Here is a 14,291-nt window from a genome sequence, read left to right as displayed (position 1 = left end):
GAATAACGTTATTTAAAATAATTTTTTTCATCGTTAAAGATAGATAAAATATTTTTTTCGGTCATTTCAGGTAACCCGAATCTATACAAGTCGGGTTCGGATAACAGGGACTCTATAATTAATATATTATTATTATATTATCTATAATGTTATATTATTAATAACATATTAATTATGTTATTATTATTATTATATTACAGTTAATATCGCAATACATAAATATTTTCAAGTATTTTTTTTTAAATATCACTGACTATTTATAATTCACACAAAATGTATTTATATTATAATTATGGCAAATAATAATACTTATTGCATTTATTTCATTATTATGGCAAATAGTGGAGAATTTACTTTTTACTAGAATAAAAAATGACGTATAAATAACAATATTAATTTTTTTTTAATTTTCCTAATGTATAGGTTGCAATCTGTTCAACTAATGAACAATAAATAACCCTCCCCTATGGCCCAATGAGAAGAGGATTATATTATGACATGTAAATGAGGTGTTTCTTGTATAGGCTCAGGCCGACCATTCCTAAACGTGTGGTTAATTGAACTCCAACCAGCAATGTACAGCGGTATGCTCTGTCTAGTATTCAAATACATGTAAAAACAACTAGCTTTTACTAGGATTTGAACCTGAGAACCTTTGGCTTCGAAATGCAGCTGTTAAACAACTGATTTGCGACGAGTTAACTACTAGACCAGCACAGTGGGCTAAATAAATACTAATTTAACAATAGTTTAACGATAATAATTCTTTAGTTGGTAAGATTGTATTTATCATATCTAAAGTAATTAAATAAATATTAAACGTTAACCGAATGTAGGTAGTGTAGACGGTAAAACTTATGTAATTTTATTCGAAATAAAGACTGAAAAATATTAAATTATTTTTGTAATTTTAACAATAATAGTAATATTTTAAATATTTTAATAATTAGTGTTAAGTATTAGAAATATTTTTACTTGCTGTAATTAATTGCACGATTCATCTTTTCTATTTTGAGTTTCCTCGCCTAATTTTTCGATATCGACTATCGTTCAAGAAACAGTTACTTCACCGAAGAATGGTAATTTAAAATATTGATAAATCTCACATGTTCATTTTGCTTAGTTGAATAAGTGCATGTAAATATTTGCCTTCTTCGGTAAAGATACCGAGGGAGCTATTCGCTAAGGTACTAGCTGCTACCTATTTTACTACAACGGATAAATGTCTGCGGAGAGATTAAATGGAGAACGTTCCTGAAAGTTGTCAGCAGACTTTCCAATGGATAATCTTTTAAGGCAGTTGTCGAGGGAACAAATTAATTGATAGTTAATATACGTTAATCGATAGAAACTTAAAATTATTTTATGAGAGCTAAGGCTGAAAATCTGAAAAATATAGGTACATTTTCAGAGGAAACTTTCCGCATTTTTTTCATTCTATGATGACGTCCTCTAAAATATTCCGAAGATAAGATAATCCCTTGATCGGTTCTACGGGTGGTAGCTACTCAAAAGAGATGTTTCGAAAAATTTAAGAACCGTAACATTCTTTGAATCGGAAGTGTGCAATATTACACGTTTAAAAATAATAAGCTACATAACTTTAAAATAAATTACTAAAGCGGATTAGAAAGGAATGAGAATAAGTCAAACTAATTAAATTAGTAATTTTATAAAACATAACTATTTTTATTAAGAAAATTTGGGTGTTTTTTGTTAATATAGCTTAATTTTTTCCCCAAAAATTTAAATAATAAGAGTTTAAATAATCCTAAAGGTCTAATCTGTAAACCTAATTAGTTGCAGATTAATTAAGACACCAATAGTACTACAATAAAATACGCTAATAATTAGACGGTCATAGGTACGATTTTCTCGAAGATGATAACCTCATCCTACTTTTTATGCTGGCAGTATCAATAATTCATTTACCAGTATAAAATCGGAATAAAGAACTGGAATACATAATAAAAAAAAAAAACAGATTTACATTATTAATGCTATTATCAGTTAATACCGTAACTTTTAGTACTTACACATTCATATACAATTTTAATCCAATTTACAATTTATATCTGTTGATCTCTAAAATACCTTAACACTCTATTCATTAACGTAGGCTTCGAATCGATTAAAATACGTACATATAACCTTTTATGGCTATTAAAGATCCATGTAACTATGTAAATTATACCAGATAATTCAAATTATTTTGAAATCAAAAAATAGTTTTTATTTTGGAATTAAATCTAGACTGAAATACGAGTCACACAAGTAGTACTCGAGTCTTGTTATTTAAATTTAATTTTCATTATTCCATACTACTTTTATCGGAGTATTTAATTAGCATACGTAAAGAAATAATTTCGACAGTTATTTTCCTTGTAACGGCGAGTATTTCAGAACTTGTTTGGTCGGATCAAAAAAAAGTCGATGTAAAATATGAGCTTAGCAATCTTTATTGTTAAGTTGGTATAACTGTTTACGTGTCGGGGGCGGTAAGATTCTAATACATGGTACTACGTCCATATATTCAGTAGTGCAGTAGTAGGCTGACAGACTAAAGTAAAGGTTCTAAGAAGCGTATGTTATCAGTGAACAGTGAGGGTCGTGCCTCGCTCCTCTTATTTCAGGCTGTGTCTGTAAGTATACGTATGCTTTGATTTGTTATAATCGTGTAATACTTTTAAAAAAATCTTGTGCATGCACATGAGCCGTATTCGGTTCGTTATATCTTTGCCGATGAGTCTGTAGCCATTTTGAATCGCATCATAATAATGATTAAAAATAAGGGTTGCGCTATTTTAATTCTACATTTCTTTTTTGATTACGTAGTTACGTTTCATTACTGAAAACTAAAAAAAAAACCCGAAGAAAAACTAAATAAAACACTCTTTTTGACTACATCTTAATATAACTCGAATTTAATTCCACGTGAAACTGCAAAAAAAAAAAACGAAACAAAAGCAGTTATAAAAATTCTTCCAGTTCAACTCCATAATTACTGTCTTTTCTCATTACCTCTTCTAGTACGGGCGGGTTTCCTAATTACAGATCATTTTTCAAGAAATAGCTATTTCGGTCAGGAATAGCTATTTTCAGAAGTTAAAAAAGAAACTAATAGTAATTAAAAAAACATTATTACAATTAGGTTTGTATGATTTTTATAAATAAAAATATGGTTAAATATTTTACGCCAAAGCCGGCGATGCAAGTAACTCGCAAGAGAATGATGAGCCGATTATCTTTTTTAAATTCCTGATTGAAATATTTGTTACATGGAAAATGGCCAATAACTGAAATTCATTTGTCCAAGAAACACCCAAACTGATAGAGGATAATGAAAAAAAAAGAAAAAGTTATTCATTTAATAAGATGTATTTTTTAGATCTTTGGTGATATTTCACAAGGGCATATGTCGAGTTGAAAGTTAAAAAATGGTGAAATGAAGCATATTTTATTTTTATTTTTCTTACATTTTTGAAAAAGTAATTCAGTACTGAAATTAAACGTATAGGTTTTTACTAGAAGAGTGACGGGAGTAAAATCACCATTTAACTTTTTTGCCGTAATTATTAAGTCAAAATGCTGTGAACGTAATGCTTTCTTTTCAAATCACGTCTTATTTACATGTTTCTCTTATAACACTGACTGACGGTCTCATACGTGTTACTATGATTTATATGTATGTGTGCATATGTGCGCAGGCGCGATTATTGACCCGTGCGTTTGAGATTGCTGAATAGAACATTACCAAATATTATTATTTGCTGCAAATGTATTATATTTGTTTATCATACATTCGTCTTCTTTTTTTTAAAAGTCTTAGTAGCTACTAAATATAATTAAAATTAATAAGACCAACATCTGAAGCACTTTAATACAAGTTATCTGTATTTATTTACTCAGTTGCTTGTTTAGTAGCGTAATGATGCGATAATTTGACATATTAATTCCGTCGATGATTAAATTTAATACAGAATATGTAAATTTTTGGTTGGATTTATTAAACTAGTGTTTGAAATAGTCTCTATCCCTTTATTTAAATTAATATTTACAAAAATAGTATTAAATGTCCTAGTTTAGCATATCACTGACGGTTCTGCTACCCTCAAACCTCTACTACTCTCATAAAATAACGTTAAAGGGGTAGAAGAAATAACCTCTATTTCTTGTTACAGTAAAAATCCATTAAATGTAAAAAGCGAGGAATATTTTTTTGTTTCAAATTTTTATTTACAATCGGTTACATTTTTGTAGGAATCTTAAGTAAATTATATTACATAGCTAGACATTAAAAAGGAATCCCCATTGAAATTCCTCAAAAGTTATACACTAGTTCTATATAAACTTCTGAGGGTAGAACTTATTACCTATATAAAGTAGTTTTGAAGAACTGTTCTATCAGTAGTATAGTAGAAAACAACAATAGTTAGTTATACAAAGTATCATAAAAACGCAGATTAATCAGAAAAAAAGCAAAAAAAAAAAAAGAAAGTGAAAACAGAAACAGAGAGCAAGGGAATGGATTGATTAATGCACGAAACTCAGCTGGTATAATTACATTATAGAGTACTAAGGTCCAGAATGTATAGCTTGTATGTCTTGTAACATCCTTACCGTTGTGTAAAGGTTTACGGTCAAGTGGTTAATGTGGTCATTTAGCTCAAGTTCATATTTCAAACTGAAACGTTGTATGAAAAGTATGATACTTGGAAAAGCTATTCGAAATCTGTGAGGTGTACAGTCATCGATTTTTTTAATACTGGTTTAAACTTTTTGGCCAATTTTCTACCCCAAAAATTCACAATTATTTTTTAGTTTCGAGTAATGATACAAGTTAAGTTCTGTTGTAATCTGTTTGAAAAATATCATCTGACAGTCAAACAACACGTATATTCATTTTTAAGTCACCTATTTTATTTTTCTTTAATTACGAATATATGAATTTTGTTATTGGAGTTATATCTCCATCCGAACAATATACGGTCATAAAATTTGGTTAGTTGGAAAATAGAATGTACGAGTAGTACGAAAAAATAAGAAAAATAATACTTAAAAAAAATTAAAAGAAAATAATTGTTATTTTTATAAAATAAATAATTCCCGAATATTTACAATTAATTATAATGTTAGAACTATTTTCTTTAATTTAACATTTAATATATAAAACGGAAGCCTTAAATGTCTTCCCATAGTTTTTTAATAAATTATTATCCACACAATTCAAAATAGGATAACATACATCCTTGTTGCTACACTCTATAGATACTGTTTTTTTATTTATGTTGTTTGTTCGTTTTGGTTAACATAATTTTTTTTTTAACTTGACCCGGTTTGGTTTTTTTTAAATTTATAATATTTTAGAAAATAATTAGTTTACAAGAATAAAATTGTTTTGATTATTTATAATTACGTGTTTGGATAAGATTACGTGCATTCATTTTAGTATAGAAATATGAATGCGAAGAGGCTGTTTATAAAAGTTAAACACACTACAACCAATCAACCAATGATAACTTTATAGAGTTGGTGTCCAGCTGTGGTTGGATGCAGTTGCGTTTTTCATGCTCTGTGCATTTGTGACTATCATCGCGATTTACTGTTCTAGTTTAGTTGTTTTTACGTTGTACTGTTTGTTTTTCGTTGTTGTTAGTAGTTTTGTTCAGTTATTATTTAATTTTAGTGTTTTTTATTATAGTTTGTTTTGTTGTGTTAGGCTAAACTTAGCCGAGCGTGTTATTCACTTTTCGTGATTTTTATTGCGTCAAGTTTCATTTTTGTTTTGTTAATTTTTATTGTGTTTAATTAATGTTTTGTGACTTTAATTTATTTAAATAAGTGGTTTTTTGTTTATATTTAATGTTCTACCTACGGTTTCTATTGATTATTTATTGGTAACCACAGCTGTTTTTTTATTTATTAATCTTGTTGTTTATATTCGTCTACTAGAATCTGCTTAGTCGAATAATTTTATTTAGTTGGACTTTGGAATATTTTCATATAATCATCAGCTGTTTAAGCGGAAGAAAATCTTGAAAAGTTTTTTCTCTCCGACAGTGCTGCAATATTTACATTTGTACTTAGAAAAATTTTACTGTTGTCATCATGGCTGACCCGCATCGGTCCAAGAAAATGACCCAACCGGGAGACGTTTTCCCAAGTTGTGGAGAGTCGATCTGCTGGGAGAGGAGGTTCCCATGTCCAAATACGGGAAGTTATCTCTGATAGCAGTGGAGCTGAGAGTTTCGCTGACATGGATGTGAAAGAGTCACGGCATGCGGATCGTTTAATCTCCAGGTATTCTGGGAAGAAGGCGGGGAATAAGTCGACTCAGCGGCGGCGGAAGACTGTCAATCTTGACAGTCGCAAGAATGTATGACCCGCAAAAATGCTTTCGTGACGGAAGAAATGCTTTCAACATAATCTGATGATTCTCTTGCGTGACGTTAAGGAGTTAAACAATTTGGTTAAGCAACACACAAATACCAAGGTAGAAATAAAAGAATGCTTTTTATCAAGTGGATAGCAGTGCTTGTATGTTGAACTTTTTTTTGAGGATGTTTTGTATGCGGTACCTCAGGAATCACAGGCGGGACTTTCTACCCGATAATGGAGAAGGCTACTCAAACGTACCATATAATCAACGATGTGCGTCATAGACCCCGGTCGGGGGTTTGGAGTGTTCCGTGTCCTGGACACTTGATGAGCTTCGCCGGGCGGTTGACAGTCTGGTAGCGGACGCAGATATTGAGCAACTGGTCTTGGAGGGCTGGTCGGAAGACGTTTTCCAATTTTCTACATTAGTATAGGACATTACTGATTTGGTGGAGGGATTGGGGTCCGCGTGGATTTTAGATGTGGAAGCTGGTGTCGATCATTCCCGATGTGTGCCGATTTATCGCAAGGCCCTGGTGGATCCGGGACTTGGAAGGCTGAAGGTGGTCAGGTTCTGGCTGTGCAGTTTTCTGCTCGTGATTTATCTGTGGAAGACAGCTGGGTACAATTGATCGTGACCAGACGGACTACACTGTAGTGACTGATACGGCGGTTGGTGATCGTGAAGTGGCTTCGGTTTTATGCAGATCAGTGTGTTGAAGGTCAACAACGTGTGTTGAAGGAGGTAGGAGATCACCCGGTCTGTTTTCTGGATATTCGGGGTGAGCCGGGCAGATCTTACGGATGTAGAGTACTTGTCCAGTCGGATGAAGATGAAGTACTTTGTTTACCTCTTTAGTTTAACATCAGCGCAGCCATCTAAAGGCAAGAAGACACCGCCAGGTTCACTGACCACCACGGTTGTAGTTAAACCAGAGGGAAAGACCTATGCGGATCTCCTCCGTTCTGTAAAGGGTGTGGTGTCGCCACGAGAGACAAGAGTTCTATCCGCAAGGCGGGGTCAGTGAGAGGTCTTGCATCTCCGGTTGTGTGCTGACAGAGGTGTTGCAGAAAAACTCAGCAGAGACATTGTGGAGAAGGTCGAGGGTACCACTGCGGCATTAACTGGGAAGGGTGGCAGGAGGACTCATGTTGTAGTCAAGAACTTAGACGTACTTACAACGAGGGATGAGTTCATGAAGGAGCTCCGTAAGATCATTGGGGAATCAGTGTCCGTGAAAATTTTGTCTATGCGGCCGGCTTACGGGTCAACACAGGTGGTCACTTTGGCAGTGCCATCTCTTATTGCGGAGAAACTACTATCCGATAGGCGTATCCGCATTGGGTGGGTGGCCTGCCGGGTAACTCGACGTGCCTCAGATGACCTTTGCTTTCGGTGTTGGGGTACAGGGCATAAGGCCAAGTTTTGTCTTAGCCCAGACCACATAAGACCAGCCACATAAGAAGGGACTGCAAACAGGAGGGGTTCCTGTTTGACAGGACATGACAGACAGCGGGGTGCTGTCTGTCATGTAGATCGCACGGACATGCACCCGGGGGGTCGAGGATGCAGAACAACAAGGATGTAAGGTGGTCTCACCTGCACCAGCGCCATGAATAAGTGCACTGATACGCTGTGGTATCTGTAAGGGACAGCCTCATCCGGGAGGGTTGGAAGGCTCCGGCATCTCATCTTCGATGATTGGGTGGGGACTCTCTTGCGATGCCGTTAGGGGGAAAGTAAGACCGTAGTCCCGGTGGGGGATCCCTTTGGGGTTTCTCATTAGATGCAAACGTTAAGACCGGAGTCCCGGTGAGTGAAACCCTTTGGATCCCCTCATTTGAGCCATGGCAAACAAGAAAGAAAGACCGAGTCCCGGCTGCCTGGGCGGGGCCTTGTGCGCTTCCGAGGTAGTAGTTTGACGCGATGGTACCCCTTGGAGTTGAACTTATGTTTAGTCGCGGATCCGGCTCCAAGGGGCGGGGAAATCGAAGGAGAATAAAAAAAAAATTACTTAGTACAAATTATTATGATGAGTGTAAAATTGATGAGTAAATTACGTGTCGGACCAACAACATATAGACGTGCATTGTCGTTCAGCAGGACGACGCCGTCGGTCAGCCGCCCACGTCGCTTATTTTGAATGGCGCGCCGTAACTTAGGTAGAGTTTCGCAGTAGGCTTCTGCATTAATAGTCGTTCTACGTGACATGAAATCAATCAGCAGTATGCCAAACCGATCCCAAAAGACTGTGGCCATCAGTTTGCGTCCAAATGGCTGTGGCTTGACCTTTGTCGGTCTGGTTGATGATTGAGGATGACGCCATTCACTTGACTGTTGTTTTCTCTCTGGTGTAATATGAAATCCACGTTTCATCGCCGGTAACAATTGAGTTAAGGAACTCATCACCTTTTTCTGTGTAGCGCATCAAAAATCCCAAAGCAGATCCCATTCGGATTTTTTTGTGTCGTTCCGTTTATACGTGCGGAAACTTTTCTGAAGCCTAAATGGTCATGAACAATGCGACCAATAGTAGCTCTTGAAACATCAGGAAAAAGAAGGGCCAGGTCGGAAATTGTTGAGCGATTGTTTCAACAAGTCCTTGGTGATTATCGACAGCCTCCCCGAACATTCTTCATCATGCACGTTAATTTTGTTATTTCCAAACCTTTTACACTATTTTCCGGACGTTTCTTTCATTCATCACATTATCATATACAGCAACCGACTGCCAATAAATTTCAGCTGGCTTAATGTTATGATGGTTTAAAAAATGTATGACTCTACGTATTTCACAGTCGGCAGCAACATCGATTTTCTTATTCATTTTATAATGTAATAACTCATACGTAATCAGATACTATAACGCGACAACTTACAGACAACAATGCAGTGTGTAGATTTCTAGCGTGGCCATGAACGACACAGGATCGCCAACTTTAAGGAGAGAAGTTTCCCAGCGGTCTTTACTTTAGAGATATTCCTCGTACATATATATTTATTTGTTTTTAATTAATCATTTTTCATGTTGCATAAATATTTTCCATACAGTAATTAACTGAAATATAAAGGGTAAAGATATTCCTGCATTCAAAACTAGGTCCTTTACAATATAAGGTAAGAATAATTTTAAGAATACTATTTCATATATATATATATATAAATTTTATTTCCCAGTCAGTCTTCTTTTATTATATCTTATTTTTCAGATACAGAATTTTAAATGTATTTAAAAAATTAACTTTTTTAATGGTTAATAAAGTTTATTTTAAAACGGATTTATTATTAAAAATTTCATTTATGTACATTTGTGAATCCAATTGCGATTTTTTTTTAATTACTACGTTTGGATCAAGAAAAGTCTTTTTGGAAAAAATACTGAAACGTCGAGATTCAAAAAGAAAATAGCAGAAATGATTTGTTGCAAATATAAAACACTCGTAGTAAAAGAAAATTCTAATTTTCCGGATTGATGAAATTTATTCTAAATTGGACATAGTTTACATGGCCTAGAATAAGGTTATAAAATCTGAGCGAGTTGCTTTCTTAATCAACAATGGAAGGATTCACCTGAATTTTGTGTTCTTATTAAAACTGAATAATGACATTCGGCCTTCAACTTGAAGTAAAATTTCTACTGCCATGGTCAGAACAGCTGTCTTTATGTACGTACACACCAGTTCTTTATTACTCCACGAATTCATAAATAGCATGCCGTTTAAATTTCTTAAGCCCACCGTTCTTTTTCTGTGACTTTTTTGTAAAGCACAAACGTACACGTATCTTTACTATCACGGATATGAGTACGTCCATAACTGTAGACTCAATTCTGTATTGAATGACCTTGCACTTACGGCCTTTATAAGATAAAATTTATTGGGTAATGGACAGATTCAATCAACCATCACCGTTGTTTTATTTTTATAAAATAATCTTATTGCTGAAGGTATTATTTTCTGTATATTATTTAAGAATTATTTCAACTGATTATTTGAAATATTATTGTAATTTACAATTAATTATGCTAAATTATAAAACGTTATGATAATAAATAAATAAGGGACAATGTAGTCAGTATTCATCTTTTATAAACGTAATTATTGTTTATTTATCCCGTTGTCGGAAATTGATAAATAATACGAGGTTAAAATTATTTAAAAATAATTTTACTTTTATAAATTACAAGGTCGTCTACAATAATTAATTAAAAAGTATTCGTAATATCACAAAGAAATAAGATTAGGTACTTAAAAAAAAGTTAAACTTATAAAGTGATGAAATTTTGCATTCTCTTCTACGTATGTTTTCTTTTCCTCATAGTCCTTATTTTTATTATTTCTGTAATCATTATTACTGTCTGTTGTAACCGCCTCCCCACGGGTGTTGCGTATAGTGCAGTCTATCACATCATAAATGTTTATTTATACATCTGATAAATTTTAATAAAAAAAATTTCGGTTTAATTTTTTAAATATTTGTTTTTTTCGACAATGTAAGATTATAGATTTAACCGAGTGTTAAGAAAAGTATGATTTGAACATTCTGTAAGGGTTGAATACACGAACAAAAAGATAAAAAATCTTATACCAAGTAGAGGTAGCAAATTATTTTTTTAAAAATCTAATTTTTTTTGAGATCTTTTCTATAATTATTTTAAGTTTGAAAATATCTTAACATAAACCGTAAAATACTTTTTTATGTCGATCATCCGTAAATGCCAAATAATTAGTTGGTATCCACCGTACGATGGAAAAATCGAAAATTAAAAAGTAAAAGCGAGCATAAATTAATCTTAGTGTGGATATTCCATCAAATTAAACTGCTATTAAAATTAGTATAGCATTGACAGCTGCATAATGAGTAATCGTGCATCTGTCCTGCTCTACCGAGATCCAAAACAAACTAAATCTGTGAACAGTAACGTCCACTTTTCCCAAGATGATTTCTCGGTCAGGCATGGCATTTTCACTTGTTACAAATCATTCATCAAATACTCTAAAGCAATACCTAACGGTGGTTCCGGAGGTTAAGAAAAAAAAAGATTTCTGTTATAAAAAGTAAGATGAGGGACTAGTCGCCAGAGGTTTAATTATGTAATTGTCTGTAGAATACCAAAATGTTTATTTGTTAATAATATTAACGTTTTCGTTCCTGGAGTGGGAAGTACTGTCCGGTCAAAGAAAAATATATTAGTCACAAATTCTAAGAATTTTTCCATTTGTCTGGACCTGCAGGGATCAGGCCCCGGTAATTGCTTTTCAGAGAGAAGATCGTTTAGGGTTCAAGTTATAATCGTAATAATAAAATCTGATCGATTGTTTTGAACAAAGAGACAAAAAGTATAAAAGTGATTGAAATCAAATCTATATCGCAAGAAACATAAAATAATTGTTACAAAGTTCATATGCAAACAAATAAAAAAACATGCATGATTTTATTTTTTTTTTCAAAACAGAAACTTAAGAACACTTTTCTTTGTTTTTCTGGAATTAATTTTTTAATCTAAATTTCAAATATCCTTTTGGTAATGGAACCTCTATTAGACTCATTTTTAAATAGTGCAGTAATTCACTTTCTGTTCCATAATAAAAGTTTTATTAAAAGCCTTTAATAGAAACCTCGTAACAGTTGATATAACTTGTATCTCTCAATTTACCTACCTCTATTTTTACCTATAATTTATTTCAAATTTTATAAGCAATTTTATAGGAAGAAGATCGTTGATGTATTGCAAAATAGGGTATTTGACTTAAAAATAAATTGTGTGAACACACACACACACACACACACACACACACACATATATATATATATATATATATATATATATATATATATATATCAAATGGCCTTGGAACAAGTTCAATCACACTAGATGTCTCAGCGTTCGTTCAATGTCACCATAAGATACCTGACCTTAACCCGGAACCGAATACCGGTAGGTTTTGCAATCAGGAATACTTAAGGTTGAGTTATAGAGGGGGTTGCTATAATTTTTTTAAAAATAAATGACAATTTTTTTCCGAGTTATTTTTTTTTTGTCCTTAAATGTCATTTAAGGACTTATTTCTACAAAATAACTTATGAGTATACTAATCAGGAATCAGTTAACGAGTAAGGTATGCATTAACATATCGGTAACATAAAAAAGTTACTTATGAATTCTGAATAACTAACGTAAAGTTTTAAAATTTTAATTTCTACAACAAAATACTCTTTTTTAATGATACTGTAACGAATTAATTTACATAATAATATTCTACTAACTATGTGTTTTTGTTAATATAATTATGAGGAAACACATCATCAGTCTTTAAAAGAGATATTACATTGTGACTTAAGTATACCTTAAATCACTTAAAAATAAAGCAAATCTACAGCACTGATTATGAAAATTCGTAAGATCTAAAAGCTGGGATTAATTTCAACAATAGCTCTTTTCTATAAGGTTTTTTCAATACATTGTAAATGCATCTTGATGTAAAATAATGTAATTAAATCCGTTTGTGTATCTTATATCCCAAGATAATTGAATTTTTTGTGATCGAGATGATGTATTATAGTCCAAATTACATTTATAATTTTCGGGATTCGTTTTCAATTAGTCTTTTTTAATTATCGTACGGCCGATATCAACTGATTAAAATTTAATTATCTAAATAAATGCACAGAACATATTACAAAGCTAAATAAACTAGGACTTTTTGAAAGTATCAAAAGATAAAAAATTTCTCATGTGTCATCACACTGCTTGACACAAAATCTAACGGTATATTGACAACATTTGCTCTAGGTCACCACTTGCTGAGGCCTACCTTTGGTTATTTATGTGTGAGTTGTAAAGTTTTAAAAATGTGCAGGAGGGTACTCACCCATCCTGCATCATCATCTTTTGGGAGAGATTTTATATCCTGTTGATTGAATTCATGTCACAAGAAACAAGGATCGTTGCACAAATGTGAAGTGAAACACTTCAAAAATTGTGCAATGTTATCCAAAATCGGCCTCATGTTGGCTGACAAACGACTTGTTATTAAACGACTGCACAACAATGGACAGTTGTTACAGAATATTTTTTCTACATTCTTTAGGTATATCACGTCGTTTGCTGGGAACATTTGTGTTAAACGTTTATGGTCGGCCACCGAGCAGTCCGAACAGCTCTAAACTATTAACACCGATCAAAAGTTTGAAGACCTTTTTTGGGTGCCGTAGTTCACGAGTGATGACGATTCGAAATGATGATTAAATGGAGTTGTGACAATGGTGTATGACAAGGGTACTTCGAAGCCGGTGAATCGTTAAGACAGATAAATGCGTCGACGTTATCGATGGCGATTAATTGGCGAAATAGGCTAATTTATATAGTTTTAATAAAAAAAGGAACATACATCATATTTGTACTAAAATATTTTAGAATGAAATTGTTGTTACTTTCAATACAGTCTTCCTATTACTGAAAGAGATCCTAGCCAAAATTAAAAAAAAAATTCTGTGAAAGTTGTTTCAATCATTTTTAATTGTTTGTTTGATAGTGTTATTTTTTTACTTTTTAATCTGATAAAACGCATCATCGGAAAGAAAATTAAGTCAAATAATTTTCTGTCAAAAGAGCAAAAAGTTTTTAAAACAAATTTCTACGCAAGTGGTTCAATTTTGTTCTTTAATTTTTATCGGTTTAAACTTCTTTTGTTGTTGATAAATTCTAAGCTAGTAAATGTCACAAATAAATAAGATTAAATATTTAAAAAGTAATAAAAACACGGAAAAGTAATTACTTTCATTTTTCTACAAGAAGAGAGAGGGTTGTAAATATTTATATTTTTGCCAGCTTAATTTTAAATCAGGGTTAGTTTTGATAAGACGTTACTTATGTGAACCGAGAATAATAGATACAAATCAGGATATTTGG

General features: G+C 32.8%; 1 protein-coding gene across 2 annotated transcripts in view; it reads left to right on the top strand.

Moving 5' to 3' along the window:
* The first annotated feature begins 2,523 nt into the window (after nt 1-2,523).
* LOC142318872 (arylsulfatase B-like) overlaps nt 2,524-14,291 on the top strand; it is a 51,811-nt gene continuing 40,043 nt past the window's right edge. Inside the window, exon 1 of one of the 2 annotated variants that reach the window (XM_075355456.1) lies at nt 2,524-2,642. The gene's annotated coding sequence lies outside the window, so the exon portion shown is untranslated. Of the gene's footprint in view, nt 2,643-5,633; nt 5,652-14,291 lie in introns of those variants that run through there. The other variant, XM_075355457.1, reaches the window with a different exon arrangement.

This window comes from Lycorma delicatula, chromosome 2 (genome assembly GCF_047948215.1).
Source record: "Lycorma delicatula isolate Av1 chromosome 2, ASM4794821v1, whole genome shotgun sequence".
Lineage (NCBI taxonomy): Eukaryota > Metazoa > Arthropoda > Insecta > Hemiptera > Fulgoridae > Lycorma > Lycorma delicatula.
The sequence above is the reverse complement of the archived record's forward strand: the minus strand, read 5'-3'. Positions and strand labels throughout refer to the sequence as shown.